Source organism: Gorilla gorilla, chromosome 16, assembly GCF_029281585.2.
Source record: "Gorilla gorilla gorilla isolate KB3781 chromosome 16, NHGRI_mGorGor1-v2.1_pri, whole genome shotgun sequence".
NCBI classification, from domain to species: Eukaryota; Metazoa; Chordata; class Mammalia; order Primates; family Hominidae; genus Gorilla; species Gorilla gorilla.
In genome coordinates, this window is record NC_073240.2 from 101662082 (window position 1) to 101686326 (window position 24245).

Consider the following 24245-nt stretch of genomic DNA (forward strand, 5'->3'; position numbering starts at 1 on the left):
ATGGATGGCAGCGGGCAAAGAGAGAGAGAGAGAGCTTGTGCAGGGGAACTCCTCTTTTTGACACCATCAGATCTTGTGAGACTTATTCACTATTGCGAGAACAGCACGGGAAAGACCCACTCCCATGATTCAATTACCTCCCACTGGGTCCCTCCCATGATACATGGGAATTGTGGGAGTTACAATTCAAGATGAATTTTGGGTGGGGACACAGCCAAACCATATCAGAGGGGAAACTCAAATCAGAACAAAGAACCTAATTTCTCTCCAGAAAGGCATACCAGCATCTACCCACCCATCTCTGCAAGACTTAAAGAGCTGTGTTAGCTAAGAAAGAAACCAGTCCTCGAGGGCGCCACCCCATCTGCTCCCAACCACACACCCTCCAGCCGTTTGCCTTTAACAAGAGATCCCAACTGTATAGGGCCTGTTGGAACTTTATAGCATCTTGGCGGTCACAAAGGTTAGAGAATACTACTGACGTTTAGGGAGCAAAGGCTAGGGATGCTGGCAGTCCTGCAATGTGCTGACATTCACATGTCCCATCAGGCATGCACATAGGTGAATACCCTGTCTGTAACTATCCAAGCCTAGAATCTGACTCCTTTGTGCATTCAAGCACAATAATTTTTTGCATGGTTTTAATATATTCTGAATTTTCCAGGATTGCAACTGTGTATATAAGTCAAAGTAAGACTATACAGTTTGCCCTCCATATCTGTGGGTTCCACATTTGTCAAAAATATTCAGGAAAAAAAAAGAATGGTTGTATCAGTACTGGACATTTATAGATTCTTGTCATTCCCTAAAAAATGTAGTACAACAACTATTTACACAGCATTTACATGGTATTAGGTATTGTAAGTAATCTAGAGATAATTTAAAGTATATAGGAGGCAGTGTGTAGGTTACATGCAAATGCAACACCATTTTATTTATTTATTTATTTATTTTTAAAAATTATTTATTTATTTTGAGACGGAGTTTTGTTCTTGTTGCCCAGGCTGGAGTGCAATGGTGCAATCTTGGCTCCCTGCAACCTCTGCCTCCAAGGTTCAAGTGATTCTCCTGCCTCAGCCCCCTGAGTAGCTGGGATTACAGGCGGCCACCACCGTGCCTGGCTAATGTTTGTATTTTTAGTAGAGATGGGGTTTCACTATGTTGGCCAGGCTGGTCTTGAACTCCTGACCTCAAGTGATCCACCCACCTTGGCCTCCCAAAGTGCTGGGATTACAGGTGTAAGCCACCACACTCGGCCAATTTTATATGAGGCACTTGAGCATCCTCAGATTTTGGTATGTGTGGGTAGTCCTGGAACCAATCCCCCATGGATACCGAGGGAAATATGTACTTTTCTTTGTTTGGAAACTCATAATTCCAGGAAACCATGTCACTGACAGCAATGCTACTGATGACATTTGAGTTACCCGTTTAATACAGCTGTATCAGTCTGCACTTGTAGTCTCCATTCTTGGTGGCTCTACATGCAAGCACAGCACTGGCCAACTTCATGACATTTTCTAGCACAGTTATGCACACATTTCACACATGAAATGCATATTTTATCAGAAATATCTTTCATCTTATTTCTTTTAAAAACAGTTGTGGAATTATGTTGTTTTTTGAAATTATACTTATAAGTAAATTATATAACCTAGGAATTTAATTTCAGGCCAGTGAAGGAGTGTGGCTCCGATAGGATTGACAACTACTACCTTAGATGATGAATCAAGCTCAGAAGGGATCCCTCTGGATTTCCCAGCGGTAAGAGTTTATTAGATGGATGAATAGGATGGGTGCATGTCATGCAAGCTTGAATGATATAAATTGGAAATCAATAAATCTCACTTTATATTCAATTTTACCTTGTACAGTCCGTCTTTCATATAACAGTAATAGCAATGACACTTAAAAGGCTTACCATGTGGCAGGCTCGGGACTAAACAGTTACATCAACAACATTTCCTCCTCACAGCCACAAGACATAGCAGCTGTTCTCTTTATTTTAAAAGAGAGGAAACGGAGGCTCAGGGGGGTTAAGTAACTTTCACAACACCACACAGCTATGAAAGGTACACAGGATGAAAAGCCAGACTGTAAGCTTACACACCTTGAACAGCAATGCTCTACAGACCCTTGCTGGAGTAGGCTGCACAAATACTTGATGAGGCAGGACACCCAGGAGACTGGCAACCCACGTCTATTTGAGGTTGGCTCTTTGTATAAGAAAGTGCCTTCTCCCCTCCTTCTGAGCCAAGTGCCCCCTGTCTCGCTACATCTTCCATCCCTATTCTGACCTTGCCTCAGGTGCCATCAGTTCTGACCTTTAGGTATAAATTTGAAATAATAAAAATTAATCCTAATAAATGAGTGTTTCCTAGGTGAGACAAACGCTGACCTGTTCTATATTCTATTTCATTTTTAAAATGATGGTCTATATCTATGAGATGGATTTGGCAACCTATTCATGATCTGCAACTCACAGTTTGAAAAACACTGGCTAAGGTATGCTAGAAAAATGAGGTTTTTCTAATCAGCTGAAATCAAAAGAGCTTAAAAAAACATGCAGCCCACCACCCATATTCTGAGAAAAACCATATCGCAACTGCAGATTTTTCCCAGTAATTAAAACACTTCATAGAAATTAGAAACAAAATCAAGTATGCTCTAGGGGGAACAAGGGATCTACGTACTCACTAGAGGTCAAGCCTTGGTATTTTCTGAAACTCTACCTGTCTGCTTTGACTGAGTGCCAAGACTTTGCTCGCAAAATCAGTGTGAGTCCGTTTCTTTAAATCTACTGGCCTCTTATTGTGTTGCCCTTCCCATTTGCCCTCCACACACCAACACCCTGTAGGTTTTGTTACTGGGCTATTGGAACTTTTCTTAGGCAAATTGTTGGCCCTGACCCCTCTACAAGTCATTAAAGGGTCAAGAAAACACATGCTTCAAGAAGGATCCAAAACCCTCTTTGAAGAGTGGAGGGGTGGACCTGGGTGTCAGCAGCCACAGGACTGTAATGATTTTGTGCGCAGTTCTTGCCCTGGCCGGAGCATACTGTGGCGCACACGCCTGTCATCTGCCAGAGTGACTCCCCCTTGGGAAGGTTTTACTACAGTAGCCACCATTACAGAGCATATTACTATTCTGATAACTTAGCAAAGGTATCTAGTATTCCACTGAACTTTCTCCGAAAACAACCTGGGTGGTCTAGAATAAGTTATTAGCAATATTATTCATTCCACGTTGGAAGTGGATGGTCATGATTTTTGCAAGGTCTTTTAGAAGTCTCTGCCCCCAACAACTCCCTTTCGTTACACGAAACGACAGTGAAAAGAATGACAGACAAGTTCCTAGCTTAATAGCGACCCTGTTACTTGTCCTAACAGGGGCTATGGAACCCTCGCATCACTCAATGGGACCAGTACTGACAAATATTATCAGCTTGGCACTCCAGCAGGCACAGGAGGCCTGCCTTCGGTGGCTGTGGTTGAGATCACAGTCACTACAAAGGGAGACCTCATTTAGTTTGAGAACATACAACACACTAGGAGAAACTGAAAACCCTGAAATTAGGACCAAAATGACCTTCCCCTGATTAAAGTTGGATCAAAGTCAAAGTTTTCCTTTGAAGGGTGCGTTCTAGGAGCAGAGGCATAGAGACGAACTGCCTCACATTCCAAGACTCACTCATTCAGAGCACTGGAGTGTCCCTAAAGCAATAGATGCACTTCCAACTTCTGCTCCTCCTTTTCTTTTGAGGGGCTCAGGAAAACCGATTGAACCTGTCATATCACATGGTAATCAACTTTGTCTGGTATCAAATTTTTTAGACACAGAATACCATTACCAAGACAACAGCCCTGACTTCCCACAGTCTAGAAGTGCCAAAGCATTGTCTAAAGTCCTTTTTAAATTTCTGTGGCAAAATGCACATAAGATTTACTATGTTAACCATCTTTAAGTGTGTTCAGTGGGATTAAATACATTCATAATTCTTGTAATCATCACCTCCATCCATTCCCAGAACTCTTTTCAGCTTGTGAAACAGAAACTCTGTACCCATTAACAATAACTCCCCCACTTCTCCCCTTTCCCCAGCCTCTGGCAACCACCATTCCACTTTCTGTCTCTATGACTTTGTCAATTCTAAGTACCTCATATAAGTGGAATCACACAGTATATGTCTTCTTGTAATTGGCTTATTTCACTTTGCATAATGTCCTCAAGTTTCATTCATGTTGTAGCATGAGTTCAAATTTCCTTCGTTTTATTTTTTGTTTTTGTTTTTTGTTTTTTTTCTTTTGAGATGGAGTTTCATTCTCGTTGCCCAGGCTGGAGTGCAGTGGCACGATCTTGGCTCACTGCAACCTTGCCTCCCTGGTTCAAGTGATTCTCCTGCCTCAGCCTCCCGAGTAGCTGGTGTTACAGGCGCCCACCACCAAGCCCGGCTAATTTTTGTATTTTTAGTAGAGACGGGGTTTCACCACGTTGGCCAGGCTGGTCTCGAACTCCTGACCTCAGGTGATCCACCCGCCTCGGGATCCCAAAGTGTTGGGATTACAGACGTGAGCCACCGTGCCTGGCCAAATTTCCTTCCTTTTAAAGGCTGAATAATATTCCATGGTGTGCATATATCACATATTGTTTATCCAATTGTCTCTCAATGGTCACTGGATTGCTTCTATATTTTAGTGATTGTGAATAATGCTGCTACGAATATCAACACAGATATTGAAAACAGGACAATATCTGTGTCCCTGCTTTCAATTCTTTTAGATATATATCCAGAAGTGGAACTGCTGGATCATGTGGTTAAGCCTATGTTTAACTTTTTGTAGAACCACCATACTGTTTTCCACAGTGACTGTACCATTCAACAGTTCCATCAACACTTGTTATGTTCTGTTTTTTTAATAGTAACCCTCCTAATAGCTGTGAGTGGTATCTCATTATAGTTTTGATTTGTGTTTCCCTAATGATTAGTTATGATGAGTATCTTTTCATGTGCTTATTGGCCATTCATATATCTTCTTCAGAGAAAGGTCTATTCAAGTCCTTTGCCCAATTTTGAACACAGGTCATTTGGAGTTTTGTTGCTGCTGAGTTTCAGAAGTTCTCAATACATTCAGTTTATGAATACCTTATCAGATATATGATTTGCAAATATTTTCTCTCATTTTGTGGGTTACCTTTAACTCTGTTGATGGTGTCTTTTGATGCCCCAAAGTTTTAAATTTTCATGAAGTCAAATTTGCCATGTTTTCTTTTATTGTCTGTGCCTTTAGTGTCATATCTAATAAATTATTTGCCCTATGTTTTCTTCTATAGTTTTAGGTCTTTGCTTGAATTCAAGTTAATTTTTGTGTATGGTGTTAGGTAAGGGTCCAACTTCATTCTTTTGCATGTGGATATTCAGTTTTCCCAGCACCATTTGTCGAAAAGACTCCGCATTGAATGGTCTTGGCACCCTTATCAAAAATTATTTGACCATACATATGTGAGGGTTTATTTCTCTATTCTATACCATGGTCTTTATGTTTGTCTTTATGCCGGTACCACACTGTCTTGATTACTGAAGATTTGTAGTAAGTTTGGAAATCAGGAAGTTTGAGTACTCCAGCTTTGTTCTTTTTCAAATTTATAAGGGGTGCCCTAAAGTCTTTTAAGTCCTGTGAAGTTTGAATCCAAGTTGCTTAAAACATGACCTTAAGATCAGTTTAGTCATGGTTCCCTGATTTATAGAAGAAAAATAGAGCCAATTTTTGTGACTGTTCCACGTATACAGAATACCTCTTCTTGAATTTCAGAGCCAGACACAAAAGTTGCTTTTTATACTCTCCCAACTAACCAGTGTAAAATAGAATATGTTCTATTTTTCACTAATTATTTCTTGCTACTATCAATGGATCTAATTCCTTAAGAAATGATTTCATTTTGTAAAAACCTGTGGCTTCTAAAATTAGCTTTTAAGAGAAAAATTAAGTTTTCATGTTAGACAGACTCCAGAGAGTATCTGGTCTGACATTCATTTTCCAGATGAGATGAAAGCTACAGGGCTCAGTCCCACCCAGTAGAGTGATACAGCTTAGTGGCAGCAGAGCCCAGATTATATCATGTGACTTTTGATAAAAATGCATGGATTTTTTTCATACTCTCCATATAACCCAAAATAAATTAAAAATGTGCCAGACTGTGTGGTGATCAACAAATTGTGATGGATGCAGAAAATGATTTGATTATATCAACATAATTTGCATTGGGGATTAAAACTGTTGTTTAACATATTCTCCAAACTGCCATATTTTACATCCTTTAAAAACAGCTTTACATTCACAGCTTGAAAGTCCCACTACTCTAACCAGGCAAAGATTTGCAAAAACATTTTGAAAATAAAAATTCTCTGGGATTTTAAGCAAAGCAACATTCAAGAAATAATCATAGCAAGACAGAGGATTAAGCCCACAAAATATGTATTAAAATCAAAATGAAGTTTGTTTCAAATCTTAATATTCAAGATATACAAAGAGCTCAAATAACTCATATGCACCATTAAGAAGGAAGAAACCGAATGTCATAGAAAAGCAGGCAAAGGACATGAACAGGCAACTTACAAAATTCAACACAACTGACGACTATACTATACTATACTATACTATACTATACTATACTATACTATACTATACGCTCAATCTTAGTAACCAGTAAAATGCAAATTCAAATAATAAGATAAAATCTCATGCGCATTAACCTAGTAAATATTGAATAGTCTGATAATATTGTAACAAAAGTTGGTGAGCATGTGGGGAAAAAGAAACACTCATACATTTGGTTAGAAAAATAGGTTGGCAGCATCTAGTAAATTTAACCTAACCACCAACCCCACAGAAATACAAGAAGAAAAAAAAACCCTTAGAGACTATTATAAACACCTCTATGCACATGAACTAGAAAACGTAGAAGAAATGGACACATTCCTGGAAACATATAACCTCCCAAAATTGAATCAGGAAGAAATTGAAATCATAAATAGACCAATAGCAAATTCTGAAATTGAAACAGTAATAGTAATAAAACACCTGCCAACCAGAAAAATCCCTGGAACAGATGGATTCACAGCCAAATTCTACCAGATGTATGAAGAAGAGCTGGTACCAATCCTACTGAAACTATTCCAAAAAATCAAGGAGGAGGGACTTCTCCCAAACTCATTCTATGATGCCAGCATCATTCTGATACCAAAACCTGACAGAAACACCAGAGAATCAGAGAGCCAAATCATGAATGAACTGTCATTCACAATTGCTACAAAGAGAATAAAATATCTAGGAATATAGCTAACAAGGGATGTGAAGGCCCTCTTCAAGGAGGACTACAAACCACTCCTCAAGGAAATAAGAGAGAACACAAACAAATGGAAAAACATTCCATGTTCATGACAGGAAGAATCAATACCATGAAAATGGCCATACTGCCCAAAGTAATTTACAGATTCAATGCTATTCCCATTAAACTACCATTGACATTCTTCACAGAATTAGAAAAATCTACTTTAAATTTCATGTGGAACCAAAAAAGAGCCTATATAGCCAAGACAATCCTAAGCAAAAAGAACAAAGCTGGAGGCATCATGCTACCTGAGTTCAAGTTATACTACAAGGCTACAAAAACCAAAACAGCATGGTACTGGTACCAAAATGGGCATATAGACCAACAGAACAGAACAGAGACCTCAGAAATAATACCACACATCTACAACTGTCTGATCTTTGACAAACCAGACAAAAACAAGCAGTGGGGAAAGGATTCCCTATTTAATAAATGATGCTGGGAAAACTGGCCAGCCATATGCAAACTACTGAAACTGGACCCCTTCTTTACACCTTATACAAAAATTAACTCAAGATGGATTGAAGCCTTAAATGTAAAACCCAAAACGATTAAAAAAAAAAACCCTGGAAGAAAACCTGGTCAATACCATTCAGGACATAGGCATGGGCAAAGACTTCATGACTAAGACACCAAAAGCAATTGCAACAAAAGCCAAAATTGACAAATGGGATCTAATTAAACTAAAGAGCTTCTGCACAGCCAAAGAAACTATAACGAGAGTTAACAGGCAACCTACAGAATGGGAGAAAATTTTTGCAGTCTACCCATCTGGCAAAGGGCTAATATCCAGAACCTACAATGAAATTAAACAAATTTACAAGAAAAAAACAAAAAGTGGGTAAAGGATATGAACAGACACTTCTCAAAAGAAGACATTTATGCATCCAACAAACATATGAGAAAAAGTTCAACATCACTGATCATTAGAGAACTGCAAATCAAAATCACAATGAGATACCATCTCACACCAGTCAGAATGGTGATTATTAAAAAGTCAAGAAGCAATAAATCCTGGTGAGGCTGTGGAGAAACAGGAATGCTTTTATACTGTTATTGGGAATGCAAATTAAACTTGCATTGGGAATGCAAGTTCAACCATTGTGGGAAACAGTGTGGCAATTCCTCAAGGAACTAGAACCAGAAATATCATTTGACCCACCAATCTCATTACTGGGTATATACCCAAAGAGATATAAGTCATTCTACTATAAAGACACATGCACATGTATGTTTATTGTAGCACTTTTCACAATAGCAAAGACTTGGAACACCCAAATGCCCATCAATGATAGATTAGATAAAGAAAATGTAGTACACATACACCATGGAATACTATGCAGTTATAAAAAGGAATGAGACCATGTCCTTTGTAGGGAATGGATGAAGCTGGAAGCCATCATCCTCAGCAAACTAACACAGGAACAGAAAACCAAACACTGTATGTTCTCACTCATAAGTGAGAGTTGAACAATGAGAACACATGGACATAGAGAGATGAAAAACACACACCAGGGCCTGTCGGGGGGCAGGGAGTGAGGGGAGGGAGCATTAGGACAAATACCTAATGTATGTGGGGCTTAAAACTGAGATAATGGGTTGATAGGTGCAGCAAACCACCATGACACACATATACCTATGTAGCAAATCTACATGTTCTGCATTTGTATCCTGCAACTTGAAGTAAAACAAACAAACAAAAACACCACTGGAAAAAAATCAGAGATGACAAAAACAAATGGAAAAATGTTCCATATTCATGGATAGGAAAAGTCAATATTGTTAAAATGGCCATACTACCCAAAGCAACTTACAGATTCAATACCATTCTTATCAAACTACCAATGTAATTTTTCACAGAATTAGAAAAAAGTATTATAAAATTCATACAGAAGCAAAAAAGAGCCCCCAAATAGCCAAAGTAATCCTAAGCAAAATGAACAAAGCCAGAGGCGTCACACTTCCTGAGTTCAAACTACACTATAAGGCTACAGAACCCAAACAGAATGGTACTGGTACAAAAACAGACACAGAGACCAATGGAAGAGATTAAAGAACCAGAAATAAAGGGGCACACTCACAACCATCTGATCTTTAACAAAGTTGACAAAAACAAGCGATGGGGAACAGACTCCCTATTCAGTAAATAGTGCTGGGATAGCTGGCAATCTACAGAATGGGAGAAAATATTTGCAAACTGTGTATTAGTCCGTTTTCACACTGCTATAACAATACTACCCAAGACTGGGTAATTTGTAAAGGAAAGAAAGTTTAATTGACTCATAGTTCCACATGGCTGGGGAGGCCTCAGGAAACTTACAATCGTGGCATAAGGAGAAGCAAGGACCTTCTTCACATGGCAGCAGGAGAGAGAAGAGTGAGCAATAAAGGAGGAAGAGCCCCTTATAAAACCATCAGATCTCATGAGAATTCACTATCACGAGAACAGCATAGGGCAAACTGCTCCCATGGTCCAATCACTTCCCAACTGGTCCCTCCCTCAACATGTGGGGATTAGGGGCATTACAATTTGAGATGAGATTCAAGTGAGGACACAGAGCCAAGATGAATCTGAAAAGGGTCTAATATCCAAAATCTATAAGGATTCTACAAATCAACAAGCAAAAAAAAACCAACCACATTAAAAAACGGGCAAAAGACAAGAACAGATATTTCTCAAAAGAAAACATACATGCAGCCAACAAGCATATGAAAAAATATTCAAAATCACTAATAATGACAGAAATGCAAATCAAAACTGCCAAGAGATACCATTTCACACCAGTCAGAATGGCTACTAATAAAAAGAAAATAGTGGAGGAGCCAAGATGTCCGAATAGGAACAGCTCCAGTCTACGGCTCCCAGCGTGAGCGACGCAGAAGACGGGTGATTTCTGCATTTCCATCTGAGGTACCGGGTTCATCTCACTAGGGAGTGCCAGACAGTGTGCGCAGGTCAGTGGGTGCGTGCACCGGGTGCGAGCCAAAGCAGGGCGAGGCATTGCCTCACTTGGGAAGAGCAAGGGGTCAGGGAGTTCCCTTTCCTAGTCAAAGAAAGGGGTGACGGACGGCACTTGGAAAATCGGGTCACTCCCACCAGAACACTGTGCTTTTCCGACGGGCTTAAAAAACGGTGCACCACGAGATTATATCCCGCACCTGGCTCAGAGGGTCCTACGCCCACGGAGTCTCCCTGATTGCTAGCACAGCAGTCTGAGATCAAACTTCAAGGCGGCAGCGAGGCTGGGGGAGGGGCGCCCGCCATTGCCCAGGCTTGATTAGGTAAACAAAGCAGCCCGGAAGCTCGAACTGGGTGGAGCCCACCACAGCTCAAGGAGGCCTGCCTGCCTCTGTAGGCTCCACCTCTGGGGGCAGGGCATAGACAAACAAAAAGACAACAGTAACCTCTGCAGACTTAAATGTCCCTCTCTGACAGCTTTGAAGAGAGCAGTGGTTCTCCCAGCACACAGCTGGAGATCTGAGACCGGGCAGACTGCCTCCTCAAGTGGGTCCCTGACCCCTGACCCCCGGGCAGCCTAACTGGGAAGCACCCCCCAGCAGGGGCACACTGACACCTCACACGGCAGGGTATTCCAACAGACCTGCAGCTGAGGGTCCTCTCTGTTAGAAGGAAAACTAACAAACAGAAAGGACATCCACACCAAAAACCCATCTGTACATCACCATCATCAAAGACCAAAAGTAGATAAAACCACAAAGATGGGGAAAAAACAGAACAGAAAAACTGGAAACTCTAAAGAGCAGAGCACCTCTCCTCCTCCAAAGGAACGCAGTTCTCACCAGCAACGGAACAAAGCTGGATGGAGAATGACTTTGACGAGCTGAGAGAAGAAGGCTTCAGACCATCAAATTACTCTGAGCTACAGGAGGACATTCAAACCAAAGGCAAAGAAGTTGAAAACATTGAAAAAAATTTAGAAGAATGTGTAACTAGAATAACCAATACAGAGAAGTGCTTAAAGGAGCTGATGGAGCTGAAAACCAAGGCTCGAGAACTACGTGAAGAATGCAGAAGCCTCAGGAGCTGATGCGATCAACTGGAAGAAAGGGTATCAGCGATGGAAGATGAAATGAATGAAATGAAGCGAGAAGGGAAGTTTAGAGAAAAAAGAATAAAAAGAAATGAGCAAAGCCTCCAAGAAATATGGGACTATGTGAAAAGACCAAATCTACGTCTGATTGGTGTACCTGAAAGTGATGGGGAGAATGGAACCAAGTTGGAAAACACTCTGCAGGATATTATCCAGGAGAACTTCCCCAATCTAGCAAGGCAGGCCAACGTTCAGATTCAGGAAATACAGAGAAAGCCACAAAGATACTCCTCGAGAAGAGCAACTCCAAGACACATAATTGTCAGATTCACCAAAGTTGAAATCAAGGAAAAAATGTAAAGGGCAGCCAGAGAGAAAGGTCGGGTTACCCTCAAAGGGAAGCCCATCAGACTAACAGCAGATCTCTCGGCAGAAACCCTACAAGCCAGAAGAGAGTGGGGGCCAATATTCAACATTCTTAAAGAAAAGAATTTTCAACCCAGAATTTCATATGCAGCCAAACTAAGCTTCATAAGTGAAGGAGAAATAAACTACTTTACAGACAAGCAAATGCTGAGAGATTTTGTCACCACCAGGCCTGCCTTACAAGAGCTCCTGAAGGAAGCACTAAACATGGAAAGGAACAACTGGTACCAGCCGCTGCAAAATCATGCCAAAATGTAAAGACCATCGAGACTAGGAAGAAACTGCATCAACTAATGGGCAAAATAACCAGCTAACATCATAATGACAGGATCAAATTCACACATAACAATATTAACTTTAAATATAAATGGACTAAATGCTCCAATTAAAAGACACAGACTGGCAAATTGGATAAAGAGTCAAGACCCATCAGTGTGCTGTATTCAGGAAACCCATCTCACGTGCAGAGACACACATAGGCTCAAAATAAAAGGATGGAGGAAGATCCACCAAGCAAATGGAAAACAAAAAAAGGCAGGGATTGCAATCCTAGTCTCTGATAAAACAGACTTTAAACCAACAAAGATCAAAAGAGACAAAGAAGGCCATTATATAATGGTAAAGGGATCAATTCAACAAGAAGAGCTAACTATCCTAAATATATATGCACCCAATACAGGAGCACCCAGATTCATAAAGCAACTCCTTAGAGACCTACAAAGAGACTTAGACTCCCACACAATAATAATGGGAGACTTTAACACCCCACTGTCAACATTAGACAGATCAACGAGACAGAAAGTCAACAAGGATACCCAGGAATTGAACTCAGCTCTGCACCAAGCGGACCTAATAGACATCTACAGAACTCTCCACCTCAAATCAACAGAATATACATTTTCTTCAGCACCACACCACACCTATTCCAAAATTGACCACATACTGGGAAGTAAAGCTCTCCTCAGCAAATGTAAAAGAACAGAAATTATAACAAACTATCTCTCAGACCACAGTGCAATCAAACTAGAACTCAGGATTAAGAATCTCACTCAAAACTGCTCAACTACATGGAAACTGAACAACCTGCTCCTGAGTGACTACTGGGTACATAACGAAATGAAGGCAGAAATAAAGATGTTCTTTGAAACCAACGAGAACAAAGACACAACATACCAGAATCTCTGGGACGCATTCAAAGCAGTGTGTAGAGGGAAATTTATAGCACTAAATGCCCACAAGAGAAAGCAGGAAAGATCCAAAATTGACACCCTAACATCACAATTAAAAGAACTAGAAAAGCAAGAGCAAACACATTCAAAAGCTAGCAGAAGGCAAGAAATAACTAAAATCAGAGCAGAACTGAAGGAAATAGAGACACAAAAACCCTTCAAAAAATTAATGAATCCAGGAGCTGGTTTTTTGAAAGGATCAACAAAATTGATAGACCGCTAGCAAGACTAATAAAGAAAAAAAGAGAGAAGAATCAAATAGATGCAATAAAAAATGATAAAGGGGATATCACCACCGATCCCACAGAAATACAAACTACCATCAGAGAATACTACAAGCACCTCTATGCAAATAAACTAGAAAATCTAGAAGAAATGGATAAATTCCTGGTCACATAACAGTCTCCCAAGACTAAACCAGGAAGAAGTTCAATCTCTGAATAGACCAATAACAGGAGCTGAAATTGTGGCAATAATCAATAGCTTACCAACCAAAAAGAGTACAGGACCAGATGGATTCACAGCCAAATTCTACCAGAGGTACAAGGAGGAACTGGTACCATTCGTTCTGAAACTATTCCAATCAATAGAAAAAGAGGGAATCCTCCCTAACTCATTTTATGAGGCCAGCATCATTCTGATACCAAAGCCTGGCAGAGACACAACAAAAAAAGAGAATTTTAGACCAATATCCTTGATGAACATTGATGCAAAAATCCTCAATAAAATACTGGCAAAACGAATCCAGCAGCACATCAAAAAGCTTATCCACCATGATCAAGTGGGCTTCATTTCTGGGATGCAAGGCTGGTTCAATATACACAAATCAATAAATGTAATCCAGCATGTAAACAGAACCAGAGACAAAAACCACATGATTATCTCAATAGATGCAGAAAAAGACTTTGACAAAATTCAACAACCCTTCATGCTAAAAACTCTCAATAAATTAGGTATTGATGGGACGTATTTCAAAATAATAAGAGCTATCTATGACAAACCCACAGCCAATATCATACTGAATGGGCAAAAAATGGAAGCATTCCCTTTGAAAACTGGCACAAGACAGGGATGCCCTCTCTCACCACTCCTATTCAACATAGTGTTGGAAGTTCTGGCCAGGGCAATTAGGCAGGAGAAGGAAATAAAGGGTATTCAATTAGGAAAAGAGGAAGTCAAATTGTCCCTGTTTGCAGATGACATGATTGTATATCTAGAAAACCCCATCGTCTCAGCCCAAAATCTCCTTAAGCTGATAAGCAACTTCAGCAAAGTCTCAGGATACAAAATCAATGTGCAAAAATCACAAGCATTCTTATACCCCAACAACAGACAAACAGAGAGCCAAATCATGAGTGAACTCCCATTCACAATTGCTTCAAAGAGAATAAAATACCTAGGAATCCAACTTACAAGGGATGTGAAGGAACTCTTCAAGGAGAACCACAAACCACTGCTCAAGGAAATAAAAGAGGATACAAACAAATGGAAGAACATTCCATGCTCATGGGTAGGAAGAATCAATATCATGAAAATGGCCATACTGCCCAAGGTAATTTACAGATTCAATGCCATCCCCATCAAGCTACCAATGACTTTCTTCACAGAATTGGAAAAAACTACTTTAAAGTTCATACGGAAGCAAAAAAGAGCCCGCATCGCCAAGTCAATCCTAAGCCAAAAGAACAAAGCTGGAGGCATCACGCTACCTGACTTCAAACTATACTATAAGGCTACAGTAACCAAAACAGCATGGTACTGGTACCAAAACAGAGATATAGATCAATGGAACAGAACAGAGTCCTCAGAAATAACGCTGCATATCTACAACTATCTGATCTTTGACAAACCTGACAAAAACAAGAAATGGGGAAAGGATTCCCTATTTAATAAATGGTGCTGGGAAAACTGGCTAGCCATATGTAGAAAGCTGAAACTGGATCCCTTCCTTACACCTTATACAAAAATTAATTCAAGATGGATTAAAGACTTAAATGTTAGACCTAAAACCATAAAAACCCTAGAAGAAAACCTAGGCATTACCATTCAGGACATAGGCATGGGCAAGGACTTCATGTCTAAAACACCAAAAGCAATGGCAACAAAAGCCCAAATTGACAAATGGGATCTAATTAAACTAAAGAGCTTCTGCACAGCAAAAGAAACTACCATCAGAGTGAACAGGCAACCTACAAAATGGGAGAAAATTTTTGCAACCTACTCATCTGACAAAGGGCTAATATCCAGAATCTACAATGAACTCCAAAAAATTCACAAGAAAAAAACAAACAACCGCATCAAAAAGTGGGCGAAGGACATGAACAGACACTTCTCAAAAGAAGACATTTATGCAGCCAAAAGACACATGAAAAGATGCTCACCATCACTGGCCATCAGAGAAATGCAAATCAAAACTACAATGAGACACCATCTCATACCAGTTAGAATGGCGATCATTAAAAAGTCAGGAAACAACAGGTGCTGGAGAGGATGTGGAGAAATAGGAACACTTTCACACTGTTGGTGGGACTGTTCAACCACTGTGGAAGTCAGTGTGGTGATTCCTCAGGGATCTAGAACTGGAAATACCATTTGACCCAGCCATCCCATTACTGGGTATATACCCAAAGGACTATAAATCATGCTGCTATAAAGACACATGCACACGTATGTTTATTGCGGCATTATTCACAATAGCAAAGACTTGGAACCAACCCAAATGTCCAACAATGATAGACTGGATTAAGAAAATGTGGCACATACACACCATGGAATACTATGCAGCCATAAAAAATGATGAGTTCATGTCCTTTGTAGGGACATGGATGAAATTGGAAATCATCATTCTCAGTAAACTATCGCAAGAACAAAAAACCAAACACCGCATATTCTCACTCACAGGTGGGAATTGAACAATGAGATCACATGGACACAGGAAGGGGAATATCACACTCTGGGGACTGTTGTGGGGTGGGGGGAGGGGGGAGGGATAGTATCGGGAGATATACCTAATGCTAGATGACGAGTTAGTGGGTGCAGCGCACCAGCATGGCACATGTATACATATGTAACTAACCTGCACATTGTGCACATGTACCCTAAAACTTAAAGTATAATTAAAAAAAGACGTTAAAAAAAAAAAGAAAATAACAGATTTTGGCAATGTTATGGAGAAAAAGGAATGCTTATAAACTACTGGTGGGAATGTGAATTTGGCCACTGTGGAAAGCATTTTGGAGATTTTTCAAAGAACTTAAAACAGAACTTCCATTCAACCCAGCAATCCTATTACTGGGTATATACCCAAAGAAATATAAATTGTTCTACCAAAAAGACATATGCACTCATATGTTCATCATAGCACTATTCACAATAGCAAAAACATGGAATCAACCTAGGTACCCATCAGTAGTGGACTGGATAAGGGAAATGTGGTACATATACACTGTGAAATGCTATACAGCCATAAATAAGAACAAAATCATGTCCTTTGGAACAACATGGATGCAGCTGGAGGCCATTATCCCAAGTAAATTAATGCAAGAGCAGAAAACCAAGTACTGCATGTTCTCACTTACAAGTGGGAGCTAAACATTGAGTACACATGGACACAAAGAGGGGTACAACAGGCACCAGGGCCTACTTGAGGGTGGAGGGTAGGGGAAAGGTCAAAAAGGTCAAAAAACTACCTATCAGGTACTATGCTCACTACCTGGGTGACAAAATCATTTGTACACCAAACCCCAGCAACATGCAATTTACCCAAGGAACAAACCTGTACATGTACCCCCTGAACCTGAAACAAAAGTTGAAAAAGAGCTCCTCTTCCCCCTACTCCAGCCATGTAAGATGTGCCTGCTTCCTCTTCACCTTCCACCATGATTGAAAGTTTCCTGAGGCCTCCCCCACGATGTTACCTGTACAGCCTGCAGAACCATGAGTTAATTAAATTTTTTTCTCCATAAATTACTCAGTCTCAGATATTTCTTTTCTTTTCTTTTTTTTTTTTTTTTTTTTTTTTGAGGCGGAGTTTTGCTCTTGTTGCCCAGGCTGGAGTGCAATGGCACCATCTCGGCTCACCACAACCTCCGCCTCCCGAGTTTAAGTGATCCTCCTGCCTCAGCCTCTCAGGTAGCTTGGATTACAGGTATGCACCACCATGCTCAGCTAATTTTGTATTTTTAGTGGAGATGGGGTTTCTCCATGTTGGTCAGGCTGGTCTTGAACTCCTGACCTCAGGTGATTTGTCTGCCTTGGCCTCCCAAAGTGCTGGGATTACAGGTGTGAGCCACCATGCCTGGCCAGATATTTCTTTACAGCAGTGCCAGAACTGACTAATACAGAAACTTGGTACCAGCAGTGGGGCCTTGCTATAAAGATACCTGAAAATGTGAAAGCAGCTTTGAAACTGGGTAATGGGAAGAGGTTGGAACAGTTTAAAGGGCTCAGAAGATGACAGGAAAGTGAGGGAAAGTTTGGAATTTCCTAGAGACTTGTTGAATGGTTGTGACCAAAATGCTCATAGTGATAGGGACAGTGAAGTCCAAGCTGAGGAGGTCTCAGATGGAGATGAAGAACTTTCTGGGAACTGGAGTAAAGGTCACTCTTTCCTTGCTTTAGCAAAGAGACTGACTGGCATTATGCCCCTGCTCTAGGGATCTGTGGAGTTTTGAACTTGAGTGAGATGATTTAGGGTATCTGGTAGAAGAAATTTTTAAGCAGCAATGTGTTCAAGAAGTGACCTGGCTGCTTATGACAGCATATGCTCATCTGCATGAACCAAGAGATGTTCTGAAACTGGAATTTATATTTAGAAGGGGAGCAGAGCACAAAAGTTTGCAAGAAAATTTGCAGCCTGACCATGTGGTAGAAAAGAAAAACCCACTTTCTGGGGAGGAATTCAAGCTGGCTGCAGAAATTTGCATAAAGAGGAGCTGAATGTTCATAGCCAAGACAATGGGGAAAAATGCCTCCAAGGCATTTTCCCAGCTGCTTTAGCTCCAGCCATGGCTAAAAGGGCCCCAGATATGTCTCAGGCCACTGTTCCAGAGGGTGCAAGCCAAAAACCTTGGCAGCTTCCATATAGTGTTAAGCCTGTGGGTGCACAGAGGGCAAGAGTGAGGCTTGGGAGCCTCCGCCTAGATTTCAGAGGATGTATGGAAATGCCTAGACATCCAGGCAGAAATCTGCTGCAGGGGTGGAGCACTCATGAAGAACCTCCACTAAGGCAGTGCAGAGGGGAAATGTAGGGCTGGAGCCCCCACACAGAGTTCCTACTGGGGCACTGCTGAGTGGAGCTGCGAGAAGAGGGCCACAGTCCCCCAGACCCCAAAATGGTAGATTTATTGACAGTTTGCACTATGCACCTGGAAAAGCCACAGGCACACAACACCAGCCCTTGAGAGCAGCCGCTGGTGATGTACACTGCAGAGCCACAGGGCCAGAGCTGCCCAGGGCCTTAGGAGCCCACCCCTAGTATCAGTGTCGCCTGAATGTGAGACATGGAGTCAAAGCAGATTATTTTGTGGTTATAAGATTTAATGACTCCCCTGCTGGGCTTCAGACTTCCATGGGGCCTGTAGCCCACTTTGTTTTGGCTGATTTCTCCCTTTTGGAAAGGGAGTATTCACCCAATACCTATACCCCCATTGTATCTTGGAACTAATTAATTGCTGTTTTATTTTACAGGCTCATAGGCAGAAGAGACTAGCTTGTTTCTGATAAGACTTTGGACTTTGGACTTTTGAGTTAATGCTAAAATGAGTTAAGACTTTGAGGGACTTTTGAGATGGGATAATTGTATTTTGCAATGTGAGAAGGACATGAGATTTGGGAGAGGCCAGGGGCAGAATGATATCGTTTGGGATTTGTATCCCCACCCAAATCTCATGTTGACCTGTAATTCTGAATGTTGGAGGAGGGGCCTGGTGGGAGGTGACTGGATCAAGGGGGTGGATTTACCCCTTGCTATTCTTGTGACAGTGAGTGAGTTCTTACGAGATCTTGTTGTTTAAAAGTGTGTAGCACCTCCCATTTTGCTCTCTTCATCCTACTCCAGCCATGTAAGAAGTGCCTGCTTTCCCTTTGCCTTCTGCTGTGATCGTTTCCTGAGGCCTCCCCAGTCATGTTACCTGTACAGCCTGCAGAACTGTGAGTCAATTAAACCTATTTTCTTTTTTTTAAAAAAAGTTGAAAAAGAAAAAAAAGCTCATCAGCTATATACACATCAAAAATTTCATATTCAATTAATAAACTAAATGTTGCAAAATAATAAAATTAAAGTGAGTTCCTTTGAGAGAGTAAAAAATAAAAAATAAATTTGACCTAACAATTCCATTTATGGAGAAATTCACACACATGTTCACAAGGAGACATACATCAATATGAATAGTCTTATAATGAGTGAAAAAAGCTACACAGTTATATATCAGCTCATATCACTTACATAAAGTTTTAAAATACAGAAAATAATACTCTAATGCCCATAACTATATCCAGACATAATAAATATACAGAGGCATGAGAGGAATGATACCAGCTTCAAGACAGTGGCCATCTCTGCAGGGAAAGAGAGGGAAAGAGAATAAAATGAGTAGGAATGTACTGGAATATACCATCTGTCTTCTCTGGGTTCTCGTAGGTGATTTCATTTAGTACATAGTAGGCACTCTGGATATATGTGTTGAAAGAGTGAATGAATTAATCTAATACCATAGCATTAATTGAATACTGTCTAACTGTAGATGACTCCCAAGTTTATATCCCCCGTGTGGGCCTCTTTCAGGCTTCAAACTCAAATACTCAATAGCTAGAAAATCCCTCAGCTGTCTAACAGTCTTTAAACTCTAGTCTCCTCCTCTTAACACCACCTTTTTCTCTGGCCTTCCATAATTTAGCAAATGGTGCTCCCACCCACTCAGCTGCTGAAAAGAAAATCCTAAAAATTATCCCCAATCCCTGCGTTTTATGAGGTACTTCATTTCCAGCCTGTTACACTCAGTTGGGTCCTTTGATACGGGTCCCTGCACTCTTCAGCTCTCCAAATGCTGTCTTCAGCAATGTCCAAGCTATATCAGATCTCTGTAGCCAGGCTCCAGATTCTGAGCTGACACGGGTTGGCAAGCCCACACCCGTGACCTCAGGGTAAGGGAACACAGTAGTCAGCCGAGGAGTGTGTGCCCCATTGGCTGGCCCTCCATGACACAGCTGCGTATGTTTTGGTCCTGAGAGACCTCTTCTGACATACGGTCCTTTGCAGCAGGCCTTGTGACGGCCACTTCAGATAGTTCCTGCTGGACAGCGCTGCATCCCTGTCTTGGAGGAGCGAAACTGCTATTGTTGGCAAGAATTCCGAATAAGGAAAATTTTAAAAGTATCTCGTCTATGCTTCTCCAGAGATAAACAAAATATGACTTGTTCTTAGGCAATGCCAATCTATCAGCCCATATTAAGTGGAAATGAATAACACTATCATCTATTGGCCCATAGACGAGTGGCCATTACGTGAGGCTATTCTATACCAGAAATTCCCAACGGATGTGCCAGGAAAGGGTTAAAAGTTATGCTGAGACATTAATCCTCTCAGGCCTTGGGGTAGCAAGGCAGAGCCTGAAGCTACCAGAGCCCCAGGTGCCTGGATTACTTGTACTGTCTTCTCCTGCTTTGAGGCCCACCTCAGTTTACCCTTGCATGCTGCACAAACATCAATCTCTCGGGTACGATGAAGTAATGAAGATTGGGAAGTACTGTCCCAGACTCTGACTACAAAGCTGAATGAAATTTTTCAATAGGTAGAAACTGTCATTCATTTTCTTCTAACAAGTCTTCCTCATAAATATGATGGCTTCAGCTAGAAACAAAAAGTTGTGTAGCTCAAACTCAGATTCTGTGCTTCCTGCCGAGAGACAGGTGAAGGTGGCCACCCCCAGGATGGGAACAGTTTTACTGAGTTAGACTCAGAAGGTAAAGAGGTCAGGTGGTGAAAAAAGCAATGAGAGAGCCACGTCACTAAGTGAATTAGAATGAATGAGGAACCACTGTTTGGCAGAGTCAAAACGGCCTCCCCTGGTGTGTCCTTCCCAGCCCTCATGGTACATAACAGTGAAGGAACTGAAGGTTATAGTGCAGAGTGCTATCAAAGTAAATGTTTTCTCAGATTGGGATTACAACTGACACATTTGCTACAATCTCATTCTCTCCATCCATCAAAACTTTTCAATGCAGTTGCCTTATCTCAAAAGGAAATGGCTGGCAACTGTTTTCTTTCAAAACCATTATCATTTGAATAATTTTAAATGCCAATATTTCCATGTAAAGAAATACTAACCAGCTAATTTTGGAGAGCTTGGTTTCTCAAGGAATCATGTGTTTGGCTGTTCCTGCATAAATCAAAGTTTCCTCTGGATGAGAAGACACTGGCAGTGGGAAAGCAATGAATAATTTGGGAAAAAACACCTTGCTACAAAGGACAATCAACCAAAAGACAGACAGTTCATTCATTCACCCCAAGGTTCACAACCTCGGCACTGTGGATATTTTGGGCCAGGTGATTCAGGGACCTTGCTGCCCATTGTGGGACATCTAGCAGTAAGCACCTCCAGTTATCTGTATCATACTAGTGGCACCTCCCGCTTGTGACAGACAAAAATGTCTCCACAGATTGTCAAATATCCTTGAAGGCCAAAACTGCTCCAGTTGAGAACCACCAGTTCAAAAAATCCTTTTGATACCCTGTGCCCTGTGCAAGACATTGGAGATATAATGGTCTGTTCTCAAATAACTTACAATCTATTGAAAGAACTGAATGCTACAGAATCAAACACACAATAAGAAATACATCGTTACAGATTTGATGCATGTTAGGAAGTAGAGAATACTATGATATTTAAATAGGGGAATCTCACTTAGATGAGGCTGATGCCAGGAAGGCCTTAAGGAAATGAACTCAAGTTGTAACCTATAGTTTAACAGGAGTAGCCGGAGAAGAGTGGAATAAACATTTCAAGAAGAAACAATGTGGGCAGAGGCCCTGCGATGTGAGAACCTTGCACGCTCGAGGATTAGCAAGGACAGCACAGCTAATGAATGCTGAGAAAGGCAGGGCCTGACCCCAGGTGAGGCCTGGAATAAGCACAGATCAGATAATGAATTTCACAGGTCATGGTCAGAAATTCAAATTAATTTCTAAACCCAACTAGAAGCCACTTTATAGCACTGTTTTGGGTGTTCGCAGTGTATCAGTGAGAAAACAGACAAGGTGTTTGTCCTCAGTGAGCTTCTGCACCGGGGGAGCTGGTTTCTATAGCAGTGCTCTCTACCACTGTGTGGAAATGGCTGGAAGGAGCCCAGCCGGCATACTTGGGAGGCCAAGGTCACAGTCCAGGAGGGAAACTCTGGAGGCTATCGGAGTAGCACTGCGATGTGGAAGGGGTGTTACGTAAGAAACAGCAGTATCTGTAGACCTACAGGTTTGAAAGGGACCTTCAAGCGTCTTCTAATCCAGTTTCTGTTTGATGCTGATAGGCTCTTTACAACAACCCTAGCAGAAGACGCACACCCCTGCCTGTGTCTCTGCAGTCATTCACTACCTGCTTCCTTTCATATTTGGGGCTGATCTCTGCCTCCTTGGAGCGCCCACGCATTCCTCCAAGTTCTACCCCTTTGTACCAGGCAAAAGAAGTCTGTGTACTCCCTTCAAACATTGGTTAATTTTCCAAACATTTAAAGATAATGAACTCCTCTTCCAGCTAAACATTCCCCCATCCTTCAGTTGATCCTCACATGACACAGCATGGAAAAGCTTCACCATCCTGTGTTTCTTAAATAAACATACTTATCCACAGCCATCACCCCGTATTGTACAATATGTGTAACACAACCAGCATCACTCAGTTAATACACAACTTCCCACCACTTTAATCTCCACCAAAAGAGAAGGTGAGCACAATAAATTTAAAGTCAAATCCGGATGTCTACACTTTTGGCTTTACTTTTGGTGTATTTTTTTTTGATATATATATATGCTTATACATAATTCACTTGGCCTTCATCTGTATTCCTCAAAAATGATTGCAAGAATGACCAAAAAAGCCGGGCGCGGTGGCTCACGCCTGTAATCCCAGCACTTTGGGAGGCAGAGGTGGGTGGATCACGAGGTCAGGAGATCGAGACCATCCTGGCTAACACGGTGGAACCCTGTCTCTACTAAAAATACAAAAAGTTAGCCAGTTGTGGTGGGGGGCGCCTGTATTCCCAGGTACTCGGGAGGCTGAGGCAGGAGAATGGCTTGAACCTGGGAGGCGGAGCTTGCAGTGAGCCGAGATCGCACCACTGCACTCCAGCCTGGGTGGCAGAGCGAGACTCTGTCTCAAAAAAAAAAAGAATGACCAAAAGAAAACAAAAACAAAAACAAAAAACTTGACAATGAGAAAAAAAAATACATTCTAATGCTAATAGGATAAAATGCTCATTTGAACTAAATGAACAATCTTTGCCCACAGCATTTCCTTACACCTCTGGGAATGACATCTGTACTACAGCTTCCATAAAATCACAGTGCTGTGTTTTTGAAGTGCTGTAACTAAATGCTGTGCTTGGGAATCTGTGGCTTTGCAGAAATGTCAAAAGCCCAGAAGATTGTGAATTACTCATAATGTCCCACGGCTCTTTGAATGACTCCATGTCTAAATCCGCAGTTGGCAATGAAACAAAGAGCTATATAATAAGCATTTTATGCTGTTTTGAAAGCAAATTTTTAGCTTTCACTGTATGAAAAAAATACATTCAGTCAGAGTTCAATTTTCTGAACTACTAGCAAAGTACATTCCTTTTTGTTATATAGGTTCTAATTATCCAAGTTGACAAGGTCACAGAAAAAAACAAATTGAGTTTTTTCCCCTTTTTTCCCTCCTCAAGGCAGTTGCATTAAATTTAAATTGAGTTCTGTGAACTCTGGCTACGCGTGGCCGTTGTCCTTTCAGTTGTCTGGAATATGAATTTTCTAGACCAGTGCTTCCCAAACTGTAACATGCACGCAAATCACCTAGGGTTCTTGGTAAACTACAGATTCTCATGCTGGAGGTCACTGGTGGGGCCTGAGATATTGTATTTCTAGCAGTCCCTGGACTGTACCTGGGCTGATGGTCAGACT

General features: G+C 41.2%; 1 protein-coding gene and 1 long non-coding RNA gene across 3 annotated transcripts in view; one reads left to right on the top strand and one right to left on the bottom strand.

Annotated features, from left to right (window-relative positions):
• LOC134757291 (uncharacterized) overlaps positions 1-24245 on the top strand; it is a 64976-nt gene that overhangs the window by 33914 nt on the left and 6817 nt on the right. The window contains exons 3-4 of the long non-coding RNA XR_010131094.1: positions 1673-1764; positions 19155-19246. This is a non-coding gene — a long non-coding RNA (uncharacterized lncRNA). The remainder of the gene's footprint in view (positions 1-1672; positions 1765-19154; positions 19247-24245) is intronic.
• CERS3 (ceramide synthase 3) overlaps positions 1-24245 on the bottom strand; it is a 145508-nt gene that overhangs the window by 6527 nt on the left and 114736 nt on the right. The gene's annotated exons all lie outside the window — the stretch shown is intronic.